Source organism: Mustelus asterias, chromosome 7 (assembly GCF_964213995.1).
Source record: "Mustelus asterias chromosome 7, sMusAst1.hap1.1, whole genome shotgun sequence".
NCBI classification, from domain to species: domain Eukaryota; kingdom Metazoa; phylum Chordata; class Chondrichthyes; order Carcharhiniformes; family Triakidae; genus Mustelus; species Mustelus asterias.
Window position 1 is genome coordinate 20,067,268 of NC_135807.1, and position 23,329 is coordinate 20,090,596.

The 23,329-nt window shown below is 47.0% G+C and overlaps 1 long non-coding RNA gene across 1 annotated transcript; it reads right to left on the reverse strand.

The window, feature by feature from the left end:
• Nucleotides 1-7,709: 7,709 nt before the first annotated feature.
• Nucleotides 7,710-10,713, reverse strand: LOC144495603 (uncharacterized). Its single transcript, XR_013498292.1, has 3 exons — nt 10,639-10,713; nt 7,937-7,992; nt 7,710-7,835 (listed from the first exon to the last, which is right to left on the reverse strand). It is a non-coding gene; the product is annotated as an uncharacterized LOC144495603 (long non-coding RNA).
• Between the last annotated feature and the right edge of the window lie 12,616 nt (nt 10,714-23,329).

Here is a 23,329-nt window from a genome sequence, read left to right on the forward strand (position 1 = left end):
CTTAGTGTCCAAAGGCATATGGGTTAGGTGCTTTGGCAATGCTAAATTGTCCCTTAGTGTCCAAAGATGCGTAGGTTAGTGGGATTAGTGGGGTAAATACATGGGGTTATGGGGATAGGGCAGGGGTTGGGCATGGGTAAGATGCTGAGTCAGTCCAGGCACATTGGGTCGAATGGCCTCCTCGAATGTGCAGAAAGAGATGACCAAATCCTGTGTGGATTCTCAGTCATGAAGACTGCTACAAATGTCACACCCAGGTGGTTGCACAATATAAATTAGCCCATGATAGGGTGGATTAAATCTGTTTGAGGAAGAAATGGATCCAATTGGGCAGAATTGGCAGTTGGTAATATTCTCAAATTCTCTCCGAGCAAGCAGAGATAACTCTCTCAAACCGATCACCCAATCGTGCCCAGGCAGCAGTGAGAGTTACAAAGATTGAGGCAACTTAATCTGCTCCAAGGACATTCAGGGCATCTACTGCAGGTCATACTCATCAGGTTTACTTTCAATGCTGTAAATTATGATGCAGAAAACCCCATTTTTTGGCTAGACTCACGGTTATTGCCCAGCCCTAATTGCCCCTGAGAAGCTGGTGGTGAGCTGCCTCCTTGAAGGCCAGTCCACGTGATATCAGTACACCCACAGTGCTGTCAGAGAGAGTTCCAGGATTTTGACCCAGCGACATTGAAGGAATGGTGATACAGCGTCAAGTCAGGATGGTGGGTTGTTTGGGGGGGAACTTCCATGTGTTCCCAGGTATCTGCTGCTCTTGTCCTTTTAGGTGTAGCGGTCGTGGGTTTGGAAGATGCTGTCTAAAGAGTCTTGGTGAGTTCCTGCAATGTATCTTGTAAATGGTAAACACAGCTGCTACAGTGTTTGTCGGTGGTGGAGGGAGTGAAGGTTTGTGGAATGGGTAGCAATCAAGTGGGCTGCTTTGTCCTGGATGGTGTTAAGCTTCTTAAGTGTTGTTGGAGCTCCTCCCATCCAGGCAAGTGGGGAGTATTCCATCACACACTTGACTTGTGCCGGGTAGATGGTGGACAGGCTTTGGGGAGTCAGGAGTTGAGTTTCCTGCCACAGGATTCTGACCTGCTCTTGTAGCCATGATATTTATACGGCTTGTCCAGTTCAGTTTCTGGTCAAAGGTAACCCCTGGGATGTTGATATTGGGAGATTCAGCGATGGTAATGCCATTGAATGTCAAGGGGAGATGGTTAGATTCTCTCTTGTTGGAGATGGTCATTGCCCAGCCATTGGGTGGTGCAAATGTTACTTACCACTTGTCAGCCCAATCCTGGATATTGTCCAGGTCTTGATGCATTTGGACATGGACTGCTTCAGTATCTGGGGAGTCGTGAATGGTGCTGAACATTGTGCAATCATCAGCGAATATCTCAACTTCTGACCTTATGATGGTAGGGAGGTCATTGATGAAGCAGCTGAAGATGGTTGGGCCTAGGACACTGCCTGAGGAACTCCTGCAGTGATGTCGTGGAACTGAAATGACTGACATCCAACATCTGCAACCATCTTCCTCTGTTTATGACTCCATGACTCCAACTAGGCAATGCAAGTGAGGACCCGGGTCCATGGCAGGTGAATTTGAATCCAATAAAAATTGGGAATTTTGATGACCATGAAACAATTGTTGATTGTTGTCGAAACCCTTCTGGTTCACTAATGCCCTTTAGGGTTGACTCATAAATGCCCTTAGTTGAAGGGCAATTAGGGACAGGTAATAAATGCTGGCAACACCCATATCCCATGAGCAAGTAAAGAAACAGAAAAAGTCCGAAGTGGGACTTGAACCCACTGTGCCGCATGGCCTCCACAAATATTAAACTATATCATCAAAATATTAATATAAGTCAATATAGAAAGTGATTCAACTTTACCCTCCTCTTACCATACCTCATCATATCCACTTGCTGCATCTGGTACTGATCACCAAGAAGCAAGGTAAACAATATGGACAGCACAGTGGCACAGTGGTTAGCACCGCTGTTTCACAGCGTTAGGGACCTGGGTTCAATTCCAGCCTCAGGTGACTGTCTATGTCTATGTGGAGTTTGCACGTCCTTCCCGTGTCTGCGTGGGTTTCCTCCGGGTGCTCCGGTTTCCGCCCACAGTCCAAAAATGTGCAGGTTAGGTGTATTGGCCATGCTAAATTGCCCCTTAGTGTCACGGGGATTAGCAGGGTAAATATGTGGGGTTACGGGGATAGGGCCTGGGTGGGATTGTGGTCGGTGCAGGCTCGATGGGCCGAAAAGCCTCTCTCTGCACTGTAGGGATGCTACGATTCTATTGTATGATTCTATGAAGGATTACAGACAGTGCGGAGAACAGCCAGATGGCAGAGGCCTGAGTTAAGAGGAAAAGACTGGAGAAACCTGTGGACTGGGTTGACAGGATGAAAGGGAAGATAGAATTATCGGCTGGGATTTCTGCAGTCCCAGAAGCAGGGGGGAAACTTCCCCTGAAGGTTGAATGTGTGATAGGGGCTATGTTGGGATTTTTCCGTTCTTTTGATGATAGATGGTGAATTACTGCGTGCATTCAATTGTAAATCAGAAAGAGAAAATCCACAAAATGCTGGAAATACACAGAGGGTCATTGAACAGACAGAAAAGTTCAATTATTGCTGAAAAATGAGATTTCTCTGTAGGATTATGCATTTTGTTATGTCTGGGGTTTTTGTGTCTGGTTTTGTATAGAGTGGAAAAAGAAAAGTAACACTTCTAAAATGATGTTTGGAGTGTGGTGGCATGCTGGAACCCACAGCTGATATTTTGGGCATGGAAAATGTCCTTTGAAGTCCACATTAGTTTGAAATGAAGGCGACGTTTAGCTGTCTGCTCCCAGAGTCTAGCTTGAATGTGTTCGCTGACTCAGCCCTCTCCAATTCCCCGAGGACCCTTGCTGAGGTGCTGGTGTCACAGCCAGCTCAGATTGGTGACCTCCACAGGTACGGGCAATATCTGCTGCTCACTGACCAATAACAGGTGAGGCCCACTGATGAACTTTGCCCAAGCCTCAGGCTGGCATGAAACGATACACTGAGCAATCAGCTCTGTTTATTTGCTCGCCCCCTCCAAGTGCCAATTTCAAGCATTGAGGGCAGCACAGTGGCACGGTGGTGAGCACTGTTCGATTCCCGGCTTGGGTCACTGTCTGTGCGGAGTCTGCACATTCTCCCCGTGTCTGCATGGGTTTTCTCCGGGTGCTCTGGTTTCCTCCCACAGTCCGAAAGACGTGCTGGTTAGGTGCATTGGCCATGCTAAATTCTCCCTCAGTGTACCCGAACAGGCACTGGAGTGTGGCGACTAGGGGATTTTCACAGTAACTTCAATATGCCTATTGTGACACTAATAAATAAACTTAAGCTTAAGCATTCCCAGGTCTGGTAAAGCACAACCACATGGAAGAGCACTCCACCTCAGCAATGTGTTTGTTTCAGCAGTGACCTTGGGTGAGAACTAATTAATCGACCCTTGTGGCAATGTCTCCATTTTCCACACCAAATAAAATAAACTCAAACGTTCACACTACAGCCATTACAGTCAACAAATAAATGGGGCCTCTGCCATCCAGTAGGACCCATTTCTCACCAATGAAATCAGTTAAATCAGGGAATGTGAAGCTCCTTGGCTGCGCTAATCCAATAGTTAACATGTGTAAGAACACACACACTTATTTCAGCTCTGAGCAAGGGTCATCCCGACTCGAAATGTTGGCTCTATTCTCTCCCCATTGATGCTATCAGATCTGCTGAGGTTTTCCAGCATTTGCTGTTTTTGTTTCAGCATCCACAGTATTTTGCCTTTACCCTACTTATTTCTTGTTGGGGGGGGATGCTTTTTCGGAGAGTTGGTACAGTCTCAATCGGCCAAATGTCCTCTTTCTGCACTGTAGGAATTCTATGGAAATCTCAGCAAACTCCCCAGTGCAGGACTGAGGGAGTGCTCACTGTTGGAAATGACAAGCTGAGGTCCTGTCTGCCCCGCTTGGCTCCGGTGGGTGTGAAAGCTCCCATGACACTAATCTAAAGAGAAGCAATTGAATTCTCACTAGTGCACTGACCAGTATTTATTCCCCAAAAGGCATCACAGAACAAAAGAATAACTGGCCATTATTACATTGGTATTTGTAAGAGATGGCATGGCATGGTGGCACAGTGGTTAGCACTGATGCTTCACAGCGCCAGGGACCCAGGTTCAATTCCCAGCTTGGGTCACTGTCTGTGCGGAGTCTGCACATTCTCCCCGTGTCCGCGTGGGTTTCCTCCAGGTGCTCCAGTTTCCTCCCACAGTCTGAAAGACGTGCCGGTTAGATGCATTGACCATGCTAAATTCTCCCTCAGTGTACCTGAACAGACACCAGAGTGTGGCAATGAGGGGATTTTCACAATAACTTCACTGCAGTGTTAGTGTAAGCCTACTTGTGACACTAATAAATAAACTTTTAACATTAGATTGCTTATGCACAAATTGGTTGCCACGTTCTCTATATTACAATAGTGACTACACTTCAAACAGTACTTCATTGAATATAAAGCATTTGGGACATCCAGATGTTGTGAAAAACTCCTTACAGATTTAAGTCTTTTTCTCTGAAGGATACAGACAATCATCAGAGAAATGTTGGGGATGATGTTTTTTCCCCAAGTGCTCGCCGGACATGGCAAAACTCATCCAGTACAAATGTTTATAGGTGAACTGCCTCTGATAATCGGCAGAAGGCAAGACACATGTCTCTCCATGCCTCCTGGAATCTTCTATGAATGTTCCAGTTTAAACCCAGCTTGTTACTACAGACAGTGAATATAATAATGTCGCAGCTGGCCATTTGCAAACTTTCTAAGGAAAATTATTGTTTTACTGGCATGAAGAATGATAAAGCCATTCTGAAACCATCATCAAGCTCTCTATAAAACATCACCAATCCCACCCTAAAGCATCGCCAATCCCACCCTAAATCATCACCAATCCCACCCTAAAGCATCACCAATCCCACCCTAAAGCATCGCCAATCCCACCCTAAAGCATCGCCAATCCCACCCTAAAGCATCACCAATCCCACCCTAAAGCATCACCAATCCCACCCTAAAGCATCACCAATCCCACCCTAAAGCATCGCCAATCCCACCCTAAATCATCACCAATCCCACCCTAAATCATCACCAATCCCACCCTAAAACATCACCAATCCCACCCTAAAGCATCGCCAATCCCACCCTAAAGCATCACCAATCCCACCCTAAAGCATCACCAATCCCACCCTAAAGCATCACCAATCCCACCCTAAAGCATCGCCAATCCCACCCTAAATCATCACCAATCCCACCCTAAATCATCACCAATCCCACCCTAAAACATCACCAATCCCACCCTAAAGCATCGCCAATCCCACCCTAAATCATCACCAATCCCACCCTAAATCATCACCAATCCCACCCTAAAACATCACCAATCCCACCCTAAAGCATCGCCAATCCCACCCTAAATCATCACCAATCCCACCCTAAATCATCACCAATCCCACCCTAAAGCATCACCAGTCCCACCCTAAAGCATCACCAAGCTGATCATCCATGAGTGACTGTCGAGGGGCAGCAGGATTAGCTCAACCCAGGGCCCTAACCATGGGCCCGTTCCCTGCCCTGCTCTGCAAACCCTCCCCCAAATGAACACCAACAGGAAAATGAGGCTGAAAGACGGAATCATTGTCCTACCCAACAAATACTGAAAACCAGGGCGGTGTGCTCTCAACCAGTGGGTGTTCCTTAAATAGTTTAACATCTTTGAGATTGCAGAAGATCAAAACAATTAGAAGTGGATGGAAAACTTTATCCAAAGAGGAACAGTTCATTTTTATCGAAGAAAGAAATATGAGGAGGTTTCACCAGATCAGATCAATGTTGGAAAAGAAACGGCAAACAACAGCTGGGATTTTCCGCTCTTGTTTTTCTCGGGTGGGTTTGGCGGCGGGAGTGGATAATCTCGTGAGGATCACCTTTCACACTGATGTAACCGGACGACACGATTGTGTCCTCCAGTTGCCAGTGAGTAGCGCGCCTCCTGGTGTTCAACATCGGGAATATCATTGCCATGCATCGGCATATCATTATCAGGCCTCTGTGCCTGTAACGTTGCCTCACCACCGTAAGCAAATCCATTCCCATCAGTGTGAGAGCAGACAGGTGTGAAACCTGACCAGTCTCTCAGGACGTGCACCTTACCTTCCACGGGAGCTCAGCGGGGACAGGTCCACGCCCAGGACTACCCGGGCTCCACCTGGACACACTACCCCCGGCACTATCTTGTGCCTGGATGGTGCTGGGGTGGGGGAGGGGTTATGTACATGGTGAGAGGGGGGGGGTGGCATTATGTGTGTGTGTGTGTGTGTGGGGGGGGGGGGAAGGTGGTTGGGGTGCGCAGATAGATTCCTGGGCAGGGCAGGGGGAGCAGTGTGAATAGGCTCCTGGTGAACTACCGTGGACTGGGACAGCCTTTAAAAATGATGCCAAGATCTTCGAGGGATTAAGTTGCCAGCCACCAGCTTTATGTCGTGGGACCCACTCCTTGAGGTTTTCATTGCCTAAGGTTAGGAGAATGGACAAAGAAGTGGCAGATGGAATACAATGTGGAAAAGTGTGAGGTTATGCACTTTGGAAGGAGGAATGGAGGCATAGACTATTTTCTAAATGGGGAAATGCTTCGGAAATCAGAAACACAAAGGGACTTGGGAGTCATTGTTCAAGATTCTCTTAAGGTTAACATGCAGGTTCAATCGGCAGTTAGGAAGGCAAATGCAATGTTAGCATTCATGTCGAGAGGGTTAGAATACAAGAGCAGGGGTGTACTTCCGAAGCTGTATAAGGCTCTGGTCAGACTCCATTTGGAGTATTGTAAGCAGTTTTGGGCCCCATATCTAAGGAAGGATGTGCTGGCCTTGGAAACGGTCCAGAGGAGGTTCACAAGAATGATCCCTGGAATGACGAGCTTATCGTATGAGGAACAGTTGAGGACTCTGGGTCTGTACTCGTTGGATTTTAGAAGGATGAGGGCGGATCTTATTGAAATTTACAGGATACTGCGAGGCCTGGATAGAGTGGACGTGGAGACGATGTTTCCACTAGTAGGAAAAACTAGAACCAGAGGGCACAACCTTAGGCTAAAGGGACGATTCTTTAAAACAGAGATGAGGAGGAATTTCTTCAGCCAGAGAGTGGTGAATCTGTGGAACTCATTGCCACAGAAGGCTGTGGAGACCAGGTCATTGAGTGTCTTTAAAACAGAGGTAGATAGGTTCTTGATTAATAAGGGGATCAGGGGTTATGGGGAAAAGGCAGGAGAATGGGGATGAGAAAAATATCAGCCATGATTGAATGGCGGAGCAGACTCAATGGGCCCGGTGACCTAATTCTGCTCCTATGTCTTATGGTCTTATGGTCTTAAGTTCCAAACGATACAATGGAGAAAGCTGTCATTGCTGCTGGGGGCTTCAATGCCGCTTTTTCCTTCCTGCTATCCGGCCTTTGCCATTTTCTGGGGAAATTTGGGCTGAACATCTGGCAAAAGCCCACCCTGTAGCAAGTGAAGAACATGTACCTTACGTTGCTGGAGAGTGAACCTCCAATTACGCCACGTACAACACTCACACCAGGCCCACAATCTAGGCTGACACTGAAATGCAGTACCCACGGTGTGGCATCTTCCAGATAAACAGTGCCCACCACCACCCCACCTCCTCGTAAGCATTCAAAATGGATAGAAGAGGTTTCAGTGGAAGGAGGCCGTGGGTTCACCCGCCATCTTGGCTGATATTCTTTCCTGAAGTAAAAAGAATGCCAGAAACAGAATAATCAGTTATTTATCTTGCCTGATGTTTACAGAATCTTATTGTGAGCAAATTCGCAGCTGCGTTTGCTTACTTAACAATGGCGACCACGCTTCAGAAAATAACTAATTGAATGTGAAGTGCTTCCAGCTGTAAAGAGAAAATGATAAGGTGCTACGTGAATGCCTGCTTTTTCTTGTACCATCAACTGCGAGCAATTTACATTAATTATATACGCCACACTCTTTGCCCCTCTCAGCAAACACAACGGAATTTTGCAATTATGCACAAAGGCATCCAAATCACATCTGTGTTTTGGCTTTTTGCAAAGTCAGCGATAATATAACCCTCAGACTATTTATATCAAAATGTTAAGTGCATTCCTCAAGCATTTATCATTTGGAGGACTGCGTGCAGTATTATTCAAATAAATATTTCTAAACAATGAGGCAATTTTAACTTCCAACAAAACGGTTGAATCGGGGGGGGCAAATGGGATATTGTAATTTACTAATGATCACTAACCCGCCCGCTCACTGTGCATTTTCACAGGGGTGAGTTGGGGGCAGCAGAGCTGTCAAATCCACCCTCACATGCCGACCTGTCCGTAAGGTATTTAAGGTGCTGGGGATTCTAAAAGGCTCTGGGAATCTGGGAAACGAAAGGAAGGTAAATGCTTTTACAGCACTGCTTGTGGTCCAGGAGAAACAGGCAAAACATACACTTCTTTTTCTCAAGATGGCACCGAAACGTGGCAATGTCTTGCAAGCTGTGCCCTGCATACCTTTTAATTCTATCTTTTACTCTCATTCTATGCTTCTAAAGCTTCATTCTAACCCTTTTAAATAATGACTGTAACACTACATTCTGCACCCTCTCCTTTCCTTCTCTATGAACGGTATGTTTTGCCTGTACAGCGCGCAAGAAACAATACTTTTCACTGGATACTAATACATGTGACAATAATAAATCAAATCAAATCAAATGAGATCAATTCACCGACTCCATGAGTGCTGACCACCCTCTGTGATCTCTGATATTCCCACGCTGATCTCCCATTCCCTCACCCCACAACATTCCCACAGTCTCCGAATCGTCCCGCCCCCAATCTCCTCCACATTCCCTCAGTCACCCCGAGCTTCCACGACTGACTGTGACATCTCTCCCCCAACCCGCGTCTGAGCTCAGCCTCCATTTCTCCTCTGTGATCTCTCAATCCCTCCGCTCCCTCCCCTCCTCTCCTCTCCCCAGTCGCGGCCATACCACGGACCTCCCTGCCTGGCCTGCAGCCAGTTTGTCAATCAGGGTGACTGTCAAGCAGGAAACCTGCTGGAGAAAAAAAATGGAAAAGACATCCTGCTTTTGATTTTGGCAGGACGCCCTCAAAGCTCATTCTTCCTCCTTCCTGCTCTGTCCACAGCCCCAAGTAATACACCAAGCCGATATGTCCACTATAATGAATGATCTTCTCCCCCACCCTCAACTGCATCTCCCTCCCCCAGCCCCTCTACTCCACTGGTAATATTTATCTGGTCATTAAGACCTTCACTCCATTTAACGCCCCCAAAACCCTTTCCCCAGTCTGTCTCTCCCCACCTTCTCCCAAACCATAAGCCGGGATTTTCCATTCTCCTTCCACTAGGGGGACTAGAAGTTCCTGTCTGGAATCAACGGATCTCATGTTGACCTGTCAAATTTTCCAACCAGCCCACGACCATTCCTGCTGCGGACGGGACCAGAAAATCCCGGCACCAGTGAAGGACATTTCCCGGGCAAACGCAGCTTGGGAGAGCCCTGGCGTAGCTACTGTCTGGATAAAGCTTGTGTAAAAGTTCTGATGGTCATCTGAATCTAAATGTCGTGCCCAATCCTTTTAATCTGTATCTGGACTTTAATAGCACATAATACAGCGCAGAAGGAGGCCCTTTGGCCCATCGTCTCTGTGCTGGCTGTTTGGTGGAGCTATCCAATGAATCCCGCTTCCCTACTCTTTCCCCATAGCCCTGCACACTCTTTTTCCTTTCCCCTATTTATCCGGTTTCCTGTTGAAAGTTGCTATTGAATCTGCTTCCATCATTCCTACAGGCAGCTAATTCCTGACCACAACAAAACACTTTGTGAAAAATGTTTCCTCACGTCACCTCTGCTTCCTTTGCCAATCACTGGTAAATCAGTGTCCTCTGTTTACTAATCTTTCTTCCAGTGGATAATAGTTTCTCCATGCTTTATCAAAACCGCCCACGATCTTAAATCAAATCCCTTTTTAATAAACCTCTCTGCTCGTGAAGAAAGATACAATGGTCGCAATTTCTTTCTGCAGTTCCCCAAGCGCCTCTCAGTCGGGCCTGAAAGTTTGGACGGAATCTTTATTTTGATATTGTTACAGCAACGTTTTATTACAGACTGCCACATCCTGGTTCTCCGTCTAGTCACCATATGCTAGTATGGTCCTCGGACATTTCCCTCTGCAGGGTTAAACAACAGATTTCCTTTCTGCTCTGAGCCAGGAAGCGCAACACTTTGGAAACAACACCCAGAGTCCCAGCTGAACTCCGAGTGGAGGACTGGGATTGCACTCTGAGCTCCAGGAGCTGCAGTGGGGGAGGTATGAGGGAGAGCAGTTTTGTATCCAAAAGAAAAATGTGAAAGCTCTTGCATTGACAGGAACAGTCTAAACACCCCCCCCCCCCCCCAAACCAAAACCGTGTGTTTGTGATTCACTTTCAGACAGGCTGAGCTTGGAAAAAATCATCCCAGGAGTAAGTCGTCAAACCAAACAGCTTAAAGAATAATCACCCAGAAAAATATTGGCCGCGATTTTCTGGGCCTGTTCGCTGCGGGCGCATATCCTGTTATAGCTGCTCACTCTGGTGAGAGGGCTGTAATCGGATATGCGACAGCAAGGCCTCAGTTTGAGATCTCCCCTCCCCATCACCACCACAGAGCAATATCATCAGGTATCAGGCTCATACCCAACCTGATAAACATGAATTTGAATACATTTAAATATTGATTTGATTTGATTGATTATTGTCACATGTATTAGTTTACAGTGAAAAGTATTGTTTCTTGCGTGCTATGCAGTCAAAGCTTACTGTTCATGGGGAAGGAAAGGAGAGAGTGCAGATTGTAGTGTTACGGTCATAGATAGAGCGTAGAGAAAGATCAACTTAGTGCGAGGTAGGTCCATTCAGCAGCACGGTAGCACAGTGGTTAGAACTGCTGCTTCACAGCTCCAGGGTCCTGGGTTCGATTCCCGGCTCGGGTCACTGTCTGTGTGGAGTTTGCACATTCTCCTCGTGTCTGCGTGGGTTTCCTCCGGGTGCTCCGGTTTCCTCCCACAGTCCAAAGATGTGTGGGTTAGGTTGATTGGCCAGGTTAAAAATTGCCCCTGAGATGCGTAGGTTAGAGGGATTAGTGGGTAAAATATGTGGGGGTAGGGCCTGGGTGGGATTGTGGTCGGTGTAGACTCGATGGGCCGAATGGCCTCCTTCTGCACTGTAGGGTTTCTATGAAAAGTCTGGTGGCAGCAGGAAAAAAGCTGTTCTTGAATCAGTTGTGACGTGACCTCCGACTTTTGTATCTTTCCCGACGGAAGAAGGTGGGAAAGAGAATGTTTGTGGGGTCCTTAATTATGCTGGCTGCTTTTCTGAGGCAGCGGGAAGTGTAGACAGAGTCAATGGATGGGAGGCTGGTTTGTGTGATAAGAACATAAGAAATAGGAGCAGGAGTAGGCCATCTAGCCCCTCGAGCCTGCCCCGCCATTCAATAAGATCATGGCTGATCTGACGTGGATCAGTACCACTTACCCGCCTGATCCCCATAACCCTTAATTCCCTTACCGATCAGGAATCCATCCATCCGCGCTTTAAACATATTCAGCGAGGTAGCCTCCACCACCTCAGTGGGCAGAGAATTCCAGAGATTCACCACCCTCTGGGAGAAGAAGTTCCTCCTCAACTCTGTCCTAAACCGACCCCCCTTTATTTTGAGGCTGTGTCCTCTAGTTTTAACTTCCTTACTGAGTGGAAAGAATCTCTCCGCCTCCACCCTATCCAGCCCCCGCATTATCTCATAAGTCTCCATAAGATCCCCCCTCATCCTTCTAAACTCCAACGAGTACAAACCCAATCTCCTCAGCCTCTCCTCATAATCCAAACCCCTCATCTCCGGTATCAACCTGGTGAACCTTCTCTGCACTCCCTCCAATGCCAATATATCCTTCCTCATATAAGGGGACCAATACTGCACACAGTATTCCAGCTGCGGCCTCACCAATGCCCTGTACAGGTGCATCAAGACATCCCTGCTTTTATATTCTATCCCCCTCGCAATATAGGCCAACATCCCATTTGCCTTCTTGATCACCTGTTGTACCTGCAGACTGGGCTTTTGCGTCTCATGCACAAGGACCCCCAGGTCCCTTTGCACGGTAGCATGTTTTAATTTGTTTCCATTGAGATAGTAATCCCATTTGTTATTATTTCCTCCAAAGTGTATAACCTCGCATTTCTCAACGTTATACTCCATTTGCCATATCCTCGCCCACTCACTCAGCCTGTCCAAATCTCTCTGCAGATCTTCTCCGTCCTCCACACGATTCACTTTTCCACTTATCTTTGTGTCGTCTGCAAACTTCGTTACCCTACACTCCGTCCCCTCCTCCAGATCATCTATATAAATGGTAAACAGTTGCGGCCCGAGTACCGATCCCTGCGGCACGCCACTAGTTACCTTCCTCCAACCGGAAAAACACCCATTTATTCCGACTCTTTGCTTCCTGTCGGATAGCCAGTCCCCAATCCACTTTAACACACTACCCCCAACTCCGTGTGCCCTAATCTTCTTCAGCAGCCTTTTATGGGGCACCTTATCAAACGCCTTTTGGAAATCCAAAAACACCGCATCCACCGGTTCTCCTCCATCAACCGCCCTAGTCACATCTTCATAAAAATCCAACATGTTCGTCAAGCACGACTTTCCCCTCATGAATCCATGCTGCGTCTGATTGATCGAACCATTTCTATCCAGATGCCCTGCTATCTCCTCTTTAATAATGGATTCCAGCATTTTCCCTACTACAGACGTTAAGCTGACCGGCCTATAGTTACCCGCCTTTTGTCTCCTTCCTTTTTTAAACAGCGGCGTAACATTAGCCGTTTTCCAATCAACCGGCACTACCCCAGAATGCAACGAGTTTTGATAAATAATCACTAACGCATCCACTATTACCTCTGACATTTCTTTCAATACCCTGGGATGCATTCCATCCGGACCCGGGGACTTGTCCACCTTCAGTCCCATTAGTCTACCCAGCACTGCCTCTCTGGTAACATTAATTGTATTAAGTATTTCTCCTGCTGCCAACCCTCTATCGTTAATATTTGGCAAACTATTTGTGTCCTCCACCGTGAAGACCGACACAAAAAACTTATGGACTGGGCTATATTCACGACCCTTTAATATTTGATCCTTTGATCAAAATATTGAATTTAATGATCAGCCACGATCAATATTCTTAAATGGCTCAATGCCATTGCTTCCACGCCAGTGGGAATCACAACTGGTTTCCAAAAATGGAAATCGGTCATGATGACTGTGCTGGGAGTTCAAAGGTGAAAATAGTTCCTAGGTTCTGAGGGGTAAGGCTGGCAGGTTGGCACTGCCAGGAGGCCAAGGGCAGGTTCTGGGCCACCAGGGAATCCCATAGGAGGAGGTTCCCAATATGGGGGAAGGGGGAAGGAGGTACTGATGCCCCATTGCCAGTGATGATGGTGGGGCAAGTCACCCCAATGTGCCCTTTAAAAAGGGGTGCCCAAACTCTCTGGAGCTGGCATTGCCGGCTCTATCAGCCCCCACCCCGCCACTGTGGGCCACACCTCTAGATTTTTTGGGTGCAGAGTGCCAGAACACCTGGTGAGAAAACTCAGTTGTGCAACTGGAGAGCCGCACTCTGTGCATAGAGTGGAAAATTCCGCCCAATCAGTCAATTCACCTCCTTCTTTACGCCACTAGATCTACAATGATCCACAATAATCAATATGCTTTCTTTCTATGATCGAAGACGCCTTACTCATTTTAGTTACCCATGAACAAAGGAGGTGGGTGGGGTGCGACAGCAGTTATCAGAGCTTGGTCCAAATTATAAAATATTGCCTTAAATAAATTTCTAGACAAGGGTGGATTCAGGAAGAATGTCCCCAGTGGTGGGGGAGTCCAGAACTAGGGGTCATAGTTTGAGGATAAGGGGAAAATCTTTTAGGACTGAGGTGAGGAGAAATTTCTTCACCCAGAGGGTGGTGAATATGTGGAATTCACCACCACAGAAAGTAGTCGAGGCCAAAACATTCGAGAAGAAATTAGATATAGATCTTGGAGCTGAAGGAATCAAGGGAGGACAGTGGGATCAGGATATTGAATTTGATGATCAGCCATGATCAAAACTAATGGTGGAGCAGGCTCGAAGGGCCGAATAGCCTCATCCTGCTTCTAGTTTCTTTGTTAAAAGGTGTTCAGTGTGAGAGACACTCCCTCACTACATTCAAACTGTTAACTCGCCTCCTGGGAGCGTTTGACTGTCCGTTCATATCCAGCCTCCGTTAAACACAAAAGAAATTGGAAGTAAGTTGGGTTTGGATTAGAGATCTCTTTTTTTGGTTTTTAAATCTGATCGGACCCTAATCCAAGCATTTGTGTGGCTTCAAATGAGCTGCAAAAGTTCTGGTTCCACCACATGGTGATGACAGTCAATATATACTACGTTCCAGAAACTGGGTCACACAGCGTTCTGTTTCACTATCAGCAGGAAGGGTGTGAGTAAAGGCCAAAATCTCACTGTGAAGTGACCATGAACAAAACAGGCATTAAGCCAGTTGGATATGCAAATGAGGGGCCTAACGCCGGTTTGAGGCCCCCTCTGTTCTGCCCTGAAGCAGCCTGCACCAGCACTGACTGCACTGCAGGCAAACCCGGCCTACTGCGGCCTAGCTGGCAGCCCCGAAGGAGTTGCAATCAACAGGTTACACATTTAGAATAGAGTGAGCTGAATGTGGAGCCAGAGTGTTACTCACATTCCTCACATTGGAATATTGCAGCTTGGCAGCCCATTCCCCACACTCTTCCACTTCCCCTCCAATCCCCTCCCTCAAGATCTGGTTCCCTAGCCCCATCCCTAAACCTCCTCCACCTCCACCTCAGCCTCGGGTTCACCCACCCACACTGTCAATAACCAATTAATCAATTTCAGCCCAAATTCCTGCCACTGCCCCCCACCCCCCTCCCCCTCCCCATTCTCTCCAGTAACCAATCACTCTCCCAAGAGCACACATCGACTCACTCATGGCTCCCCGCCCCTTCTTCACCTACCTGAAGGCTGCTTCTCAAGTGGCAGAAGACTGAAGTTCATAAACTCCCTACAATGCAGAAGGAGGCCATTTGGCCCATCGAGCCTGCATCAACAATAATCCCACCTCTACTCTATCCCCATAACCCCACATATTTACCTTGGTAGTCCCCCTGACACTAAGGGGCAATTTAGCATGGCTAATCAACCTAACCCACACATCTTTGGACTGTGGGAGAAAACCAGAGCACCCGGTGGAAACCCATGCAGACACAGGGCGAACGTGTCAAACTCCACACAGACCACCCAGGGCCAGAATTGAACCTGGATCCCTGGCGCTGTGAGGCAGCAGTGCTAATCACTGTGCCACATTGCCACAGAGACACCTTTACTGAACAAGTTGTTCATTGTTTTCCAAAGATTCCTGGAAATAAAGCATTAGGCCCATGCAGAGAGGAGGTGGTGCAGTGGTATTGTCGTTGGATTAGTAATCCAGAGACCATGGGCAAGATCTGAGGACCTGGGTTCAAATCCCACCACTGACAGATGGTGGAATTTGAATTCAATGAAAAAATCTGGAATTAAAGGTCTAATGATGACCATGAAGCCATTGTCAACTGTCATAAAAACCCATCTGGTTCACTAATGTCCTTTAGGGAAGAAAATCTGCCATCCTTACTTGGTCTGGCCTACATGTGGCTCAAGATCCACAGCAATGTGTCCTCTGAAATGGAGGGTAGTTAGGGATAGTCATCGAGGTTTACAGCATGGAAACAGGCCCTTCGGCCCAACTTGTCCATGCCGCCCAGTTTTTACCACTAAGCTAGTCTCAATTGCCATGTTTGGCTCATATCCCTCTATACCCATCTTACCCAGGTAACTGTCCAAATGCTTTTTAAAAGACAAAATTGTACCCGCCTCTACTACTACCTCTGGCAGCTTGTTCCAGACACTCACCACCCTCTGTGTGAAAAAATTGCCCTTCTGGACCCTTTTGTATCTCTTCCCTCTCACCTTTAACCTACGCCCTCTAATTTTAGATGGGCAATAAATGTCGGCCTAGCCAACAGTGTCCACCTCCCGTGAACGAATTTTAAAAAATTAAGTGGGAAGCATCAGACTTCACCATTCACACTCGGAGATCATGGCCCATTCACCAACCCTCCTCACCTATTGGCCTAAATAATTTCTTGGACTGTTACTTGATTAAGTCGGGGAAGGCCATGGCTGCTCTGTCAATCATTTTCAATGTTTAACATTTGAATATAACCTTTGTTTTGGCTCAGTTACCAAACCGGGCAGGGCTATCGTACAACAACACGTCTTTCATCATTATTATCAGTATTATTGTCACAGATTAACTTACAGGAGGCTCTGGAATGGGTCTCATTCAACAATGTCAACATGGCCACCTGCCAGTATAAACTGGCAGCTGCCTTGTGGCCCAGATTCCTGCGGGTTGGCAATTGCAGACGTCTTCCTCCCATTCCCTGTTTCCCCTAATCCCACCCACCCAATTGTCTTCGGCTAGACCACTCCCCATCACAGGATATTGGAAAATGAAATGTGTTTTTAAATGTCTGAGTATGCAATGCTGTATCAGCATCTGACATCTCAAATGTGCTGGATCTGAATGTGTTCCTTTTTAAACACAATAATGCTGCTCTGGGCTCCTGTGCTTGCCTTAACTCACAGAAAGTCCCTATTATTGGATGCCCATTGACCACATTGCCTCCCGGTTTAGGAAAATTCTTAACTTTAACGTCCTCGGGCGGAATTTTCTCAGAAAAATTCTCAGTGTCGAACGGGCAAGAAAACTAGAGGTTTTCTCGCCCCCTTCATCCAGCGAGTTAAGTTCTGTGAGTTTATGGCACTCCATGCAATACAGAGGCCATAATCTGATTCCTGCCAACAGATGGGCAGAGCCTATTCGTGCCGGGAAGCTGGCTGTAAATAGTTGGGGGGCGCCATTGCGCAGGAGCCCCAATCTACCAATATACGGTGTACAAGTTTACACAGTATACTGGGAGATCTGTCAACCCTCTCCCCCATGGATATCGACTGCAACCACCCCCTCGATTGCCACTCCCACCTGTGTGTGGACTCCCCCGATCACTGGTCCCCTGATCGCTGACACCCCAATCGCCAGCCCCCCGATCACCGGATCTCTCCTGATCACTGGACCCCCCCCCCCCAATCACCAGACCCCCTCGATCACCAGACCCCCCCCAATCAATATCCCCCTGATTGTCAGCCTCCTGATCACCACCACCCCCAATAACTGGCCCCTATCCAATCGCTGGCCCTGACCTCCGATCACCAGCCCCACCAACCAGCCCCCACCCCCCGATGCAGAGTTCCCCACGCTTGTCTGTAGGGGATGGCTTCTTTAACGTGTTTAGGGTGGAAGCTGGAGAAGTGGATCATCGACATGGATGCTATCATCTCACATGAGAACACCATCCACCAGGTACACGGTACATACACTTGCAACACGGCCAACGTTGTCTACCTGATACGCTGCAGGAAAGGATGTCCCGAGGCACGGTACATTGGGGAAACCATGCAGACGCTACGACAGCAGATGAATGAACACTGCTCGACAATCACCAGGCAAGAGTATTCTCTTCCTGTTGGGGAACACTTCAGCGGTCACGGGCATTCGGCCTCTGATCTTCGGGTAAGTGTTCTCCAAGGCGGCCTTCACGACACACAACAACGCAGAGTCGCTGAGCAGAGACTGATAGCCAGGTTCCGCACACATGAGGACGGCCTCAACCGGAATCTTGGGTTCATGTCACACAATCTGCAACCCCCACGACTTGTCTGGGCTTGCAAAATCTCACTAACTGTCCTGGCTGGAGACAATACACATCTCTTTAACCTGTGCTTAATGCTCTCTCCACTCACATTGCCTGTACCTTTAAGACTTGATTACCTGTAAAGACTCACGTTCCAACCATTATTTTGTAAACTGAGTTTGGCTTGTGTATTGATATATTAAGACCACCAATTGCAGAAGGTTGTGTGATTCCCTGTTGCTTTAAGCAAGCACAGGGCTGCAAATCTATGCTGGTTAACATCGCAAACAGTCAGGAAAGTTACCTGCTGATTTTTAACTGGCCTCCCGCCTGGTTTCAGCTCTGTGGGTAATGCCAAAATTAACCCCTATATTTAACGCCTCTACTTTCTCAGAAGAAGAAAATGTCAGCTACGTCTCTCACCAACTTTTACAGATGCACCATAGAAAGCATTCTTGCTGGTTGTATCACAGCTTGGTCTGGCTCCTGCTCTGCCCAAGACCGCAAGGAACTGCAGAAGGTTGTGAACGAAGCCTAATCCATCACACAAACCAGCCTTCCATCCATTGACTCTGTCTACACTTCCCGCTGCCTCGGCAAAGCAGCCAGCATAATTAAGGATCCCACGCAACCCGGACATACTCTCTTCCACCTTCTTCCATCGGGAAAAAGATACAAAAGTCTGAGGTCACGTACCAACCGACTTAAAAACAGCTTCTTCTCTGCTGCCACCAGACTTTTGAATGGATTTACCTTGCATTAAGCTGATTTTTCTCTACACCCTAGCTATGACTGTAACACTACATTCTGCATTCTCTCGTTTCCTTCTCTACGAACGGTATGTTTTGACTGTATAATGTGCAAGAAACAATACTGTATAATAATATATGTGATAATAATAAATCAAATCAAATCACATCAAATGTGCGTCCATTCTTGCACAGTGAACCACACAACATACTGGGAAGGAAATGTCTACTTCTCAACCAATATGCAAATTTACATGTGATCTGCACAAAAAGGTCATGTTTCTTAAAGCATTGGGATATGCATGATATTTGATTTGCCTTTCCTTCAAGTGTCTAAAGGTTTAGAATCTCGGAGCCTGGTGTCTTGGCTTTCGGAGTAGAGAATTGCTATTGGAGGTTTCAAACAGGAACCGATGAAAGTTTAAAGTTTATTTATTAGTGTCATGAGTAGGCTTACATTAACACTGCAATGAAGTTACTGTGAAAATCCCCTAGTCACCACACTCCGGCACCTGTTCGGATACACTGAGGGAGAATTTAGCATGGTCAATGCACCTAACCAGCCAGGTTTTCGGACTGTGGGATGAAACCGGAGCACCCAGCAGAAACCCACGCAGACACGGGGAGAACGTACAGACTCTGCACAGACAGTGACCCAAACTGGGAATTGAACCCGGGTCCCTGGCGCTGTGAGGCAGCTGTGCTAACCACGGTGCCACTGTGCCACCCATAGCCACCGTGCTGCCCATAAAGCTACCTGTAGCCAATGTTATGAGGGCAGCTCATTAGCACAGCTTCAGATACCGATGCATCAGGGTATGGATATTTGCCCAACACCTCAGGGCAGGTATACTCTTTGTCCTTGTTGGGAATCTGTGCCAGAAGCTTCTGTGGGTTGATGACCATGGACTGTTCGTAGCACTCAACATATACCTTAACACTAAATGTCTTTAGGAATTGGTCTCCAGCCCTATAGCTCACTCAATGGTGTGTTGAAAATTAACACTTAGCCTGGGTCACACCAGCACATGGCAAGAAACTTGGGGAAAAATAAAGTCTTGGTCAGGGAAGGACGGAGGGAGAACAAGAAGGAGAGTAGAAGGGAAAGCTGGTGCAGAAAGAAGACTTAGGGGAGGTTGGAAACAACAAAAAGGCAGGTATTAAGCAAGGAGCAGCCAGAGAAAGGGATAAGGGGAGGATTGGGAGAGGATCAGAGAACAAGAGAGGCCGAGAGAGAGGCCAGCAGCTGATGAGGAGAGAACTTAGGGCTGCTGTTGTATGTAACACCGGCCACATCTACCAGGGTAAGAGAGAACTTTACAGAATTACATGAGGTCAGCTGATTCGAATAAATCCTGTGGGCACCCATCACTCAGCACATGACTGAGTTCACATCGCAGGGAAATGTGACAGCTCCAAATTAAAGTGGTTCCACTTTCTAGATCCCCACGTGGGCAGCAGGGTGGCACAGTGGTTAGCACTGCTGCCTCCCAGCGCCAGGGATCTGGGTTCAATTCCCAGCTTGGGTCACTGTCTGTGCAGAGTCTGCACTTTCTCCCTGTGTCTGCATGGGTTTCCTCCGGGTGCTCCGGTTTCCTCTCACAGTCCGAATGACGTACGGGTTAGGTGCATTGGCCATGCTAAGTTCTCCTTCGGTGTACCCGAACAGGCGCCGGAGTGTGGCCCCATGGGATTTTCACAGTAGCTTCATTGCAGTGTTAATGTAAGCCTGCTTATGGCAATAATAAATAAACATGAAGAAAATGCTATTTTGCCACAGTAGCAAAGGAGGGACAACACTCGTAAATCTGCGTCCCAGCATGAGTCAGAAAAAGAAGAGAAGGCTGGAATTAACTTACTACAATTTTTATGCTCTGGTAAGATTTCCCATGAAGTCAGCATTTCTGAATAAGCTTGAAACCAGTTGTCGACATTCTGAGGACAGCATGGCTGTATGTTAATGTTCCTACTTCCCATATTTTCAAAGATGCAAAACAACTCATATTTTGTTCCAGAGTGGGGACTTTTTGGATGTATGTCCAGGGGTATTCCAAAGTCCTGGTAAGTTCCTATTCCTGTTTCTCTCCACAAGTCTTGAATACTCAACAACAGCTTCAAACTGAGAAATGATTCACATAGGAGTTTCATGACAGTCACCTTGTTTGTGGGTTTATCCCTGAGCATCAACAAACCTTAGAGACATGGGCTCTGATGAAGGATCATCTAGACTTGAAATGTTGGCTCTATTCTCTCTCAGTAAGAAGTCTCACAACACCAGGTTAAAGTCCAACAGGTTTATTTGGTAGCAAAAGCCACTAGCTTTCGGAGCGCTTGCTGCTCCTTCGTCAGGTAAGTCAGTAGCTTCGTCAGGAAAGCTAGTGGCTTTTGCTACCAAATAAACCTGTTGGACTTTAACCTGGTGTTGTGAGACTTCTTACTGTGTTTACCCCAGTCCAACGCCGGCATCTCCACATCATGTCTATTCTCTCTCCACAGATGCTGTGAGACCTGCTGAGATTTTCCAGCATTTTCTGTTTCAGATTCAGATTCCAGCATCCGCAGTATTTCACTTTGATATTAAAAAAGTATATTTAACTCTGCCAAGAGTCCACCGACTGTTCCTGAGTATTAATTTGAAATGTTTCCCCCCACTCCTTCCCATGTACCAGTGACTTTATCTAGGAAATAGCTGAGCCACTCATGCAGACATACAATTTAGGACCAGGGGTAGGCCATTCAGCCCCTCAAGCCTATTCTGCTATTTTGCAAGATCATGGCTGATCAGATTGAGGCCTCAACACCACCTTTCTTCCTACCCCCCGTACCCTTTGACTCCCTTGTCAATCCAAAATCTATCTAACTCAGCCTTAAGGATATTCAATGACCCTGTCTCCACTGCTCACTGAGGAAGAGAATTTCACAAACCAACCACACTCTGAGATAGCCTTTCTTTCCTTATCTTCTGTCGGAAGTGGAAGACATTTTATTTTTAAACTGTGTCCCCAAGTTCTAGTCTCTCCAACAGGGACACGTTTCTGCATCCTCCCAAATTTCTGTCAAGTCTTTTACGTGTCATGCCCAGAAGGGGCATGAAGATATTCCAAACCATAAAGCTATATTTTAAACAGTGGACACCAAAAGCTGGTTAAGATGTTTGTAGTATATCTTTGCAACTTGGCAGTATTCAGCTCCAGACAGTCCTGAAAGTCAAGCAAATTAAACTGGGCGGCACTGTAACACAGTGGTGGGTGACATGGTGGCACAGTGTTTAGCACTGCTGCCTCACAGCGCCAGGGACCCGGGTTCGATTCCCGGCTTGGGTCACTGTCTGTGTAGAGCTTACACATTCTCCCCGTGTCTGCGTGGGTTTCCCCCGGATGCTCCGGTTTCCTCCCACATTCTGAAAGACGTGCTGGTTAGGTGCATTGACCCGAACTGGCACTGGACTGAGGCGACTTGGGGAATTTCACAGTAACTTCATTGCAGTGTTAATGTAAGCCTTACTTGTGACTAATAATAAATAATAATGTTAAATTATAGTATGGACAATCATAGCCACTTGCGAAATTCACACATCCCTTTGTTAAGGATGCACTGTCAACAAGACAGTCTATGAGGGGAATTTACCCCCCTACCCTGCGCACACACGCACACACACACACACTCAGTCTGTCTTTAACTATCGGATCTTGGACAACAGTAGGAGGAATGCTCAGCCGCTTCAGGGTTAGGAAGGAGAAAATTCACTGGACCTTCTGGTGCTCATCACTAGCCAGTGGCCCAGTGTGGACATTGGGTAAAGGAAAGACTGCCTCAACTGTGATGCCTCATGAGATCAAATAGCATGATGTCACTCTCTGTCACAGCTATCATATGTACTTGGCTGAAGTATCAGTGAGTGAATGCAGCAGGTGCTGGAAAACTTTCAACATATTTAGAAGAGGGAAAACTTAAACTTAAGTTTATTTATTAGCCTCACAAGTAGGCTTACATTAACACTGCAATGAAGTTACTGTGAAAATCCCCTCGTCATCACACTCCGGCACCTGTTTGGGTACACTGAGGGAGAATTTTGCATGGCCAATGCATCTAACCAGCACATCTTTCAGACTGGGGGAGGAAAGTGGAGCACCCGAAGGAAACCCATGTAGACATGGGGAGAATGTGAGGACCCCGAAAAGAAAATGACCCAAACCGGGAATCAAACCCAGGTCCCTGGTGAGGTGAGGCAGCAGTGCTAACCACTGTGCTACCGTGCTTGAGGTTGGAGGCTCAAAGCAGGTTAGGATTCTTCATAAGTCCTATTTTCTGAGAGTGAAGAAAAATGGAATGATGGAAATTAGGAATTGGCAAAGTTTTTCAGAAACCTCGACTGTTATATTTGCAAATTATTCCCTGACCTCAGTAAAGGGAAATGAGCATGCTGTTAATGGGTACTCTAACTGGAGAAATGTTGGAAGAGATTTCACTGATTATGAAACTTCCACAGCTCATATTAAATCATAATGGAGAACATGCCCGTGTGAACATCAATGGGGACTTAGTAGAAAGGATTGAGAGCTTCAAGTTTCTAGGTGTCCAGATCACCAGCAACC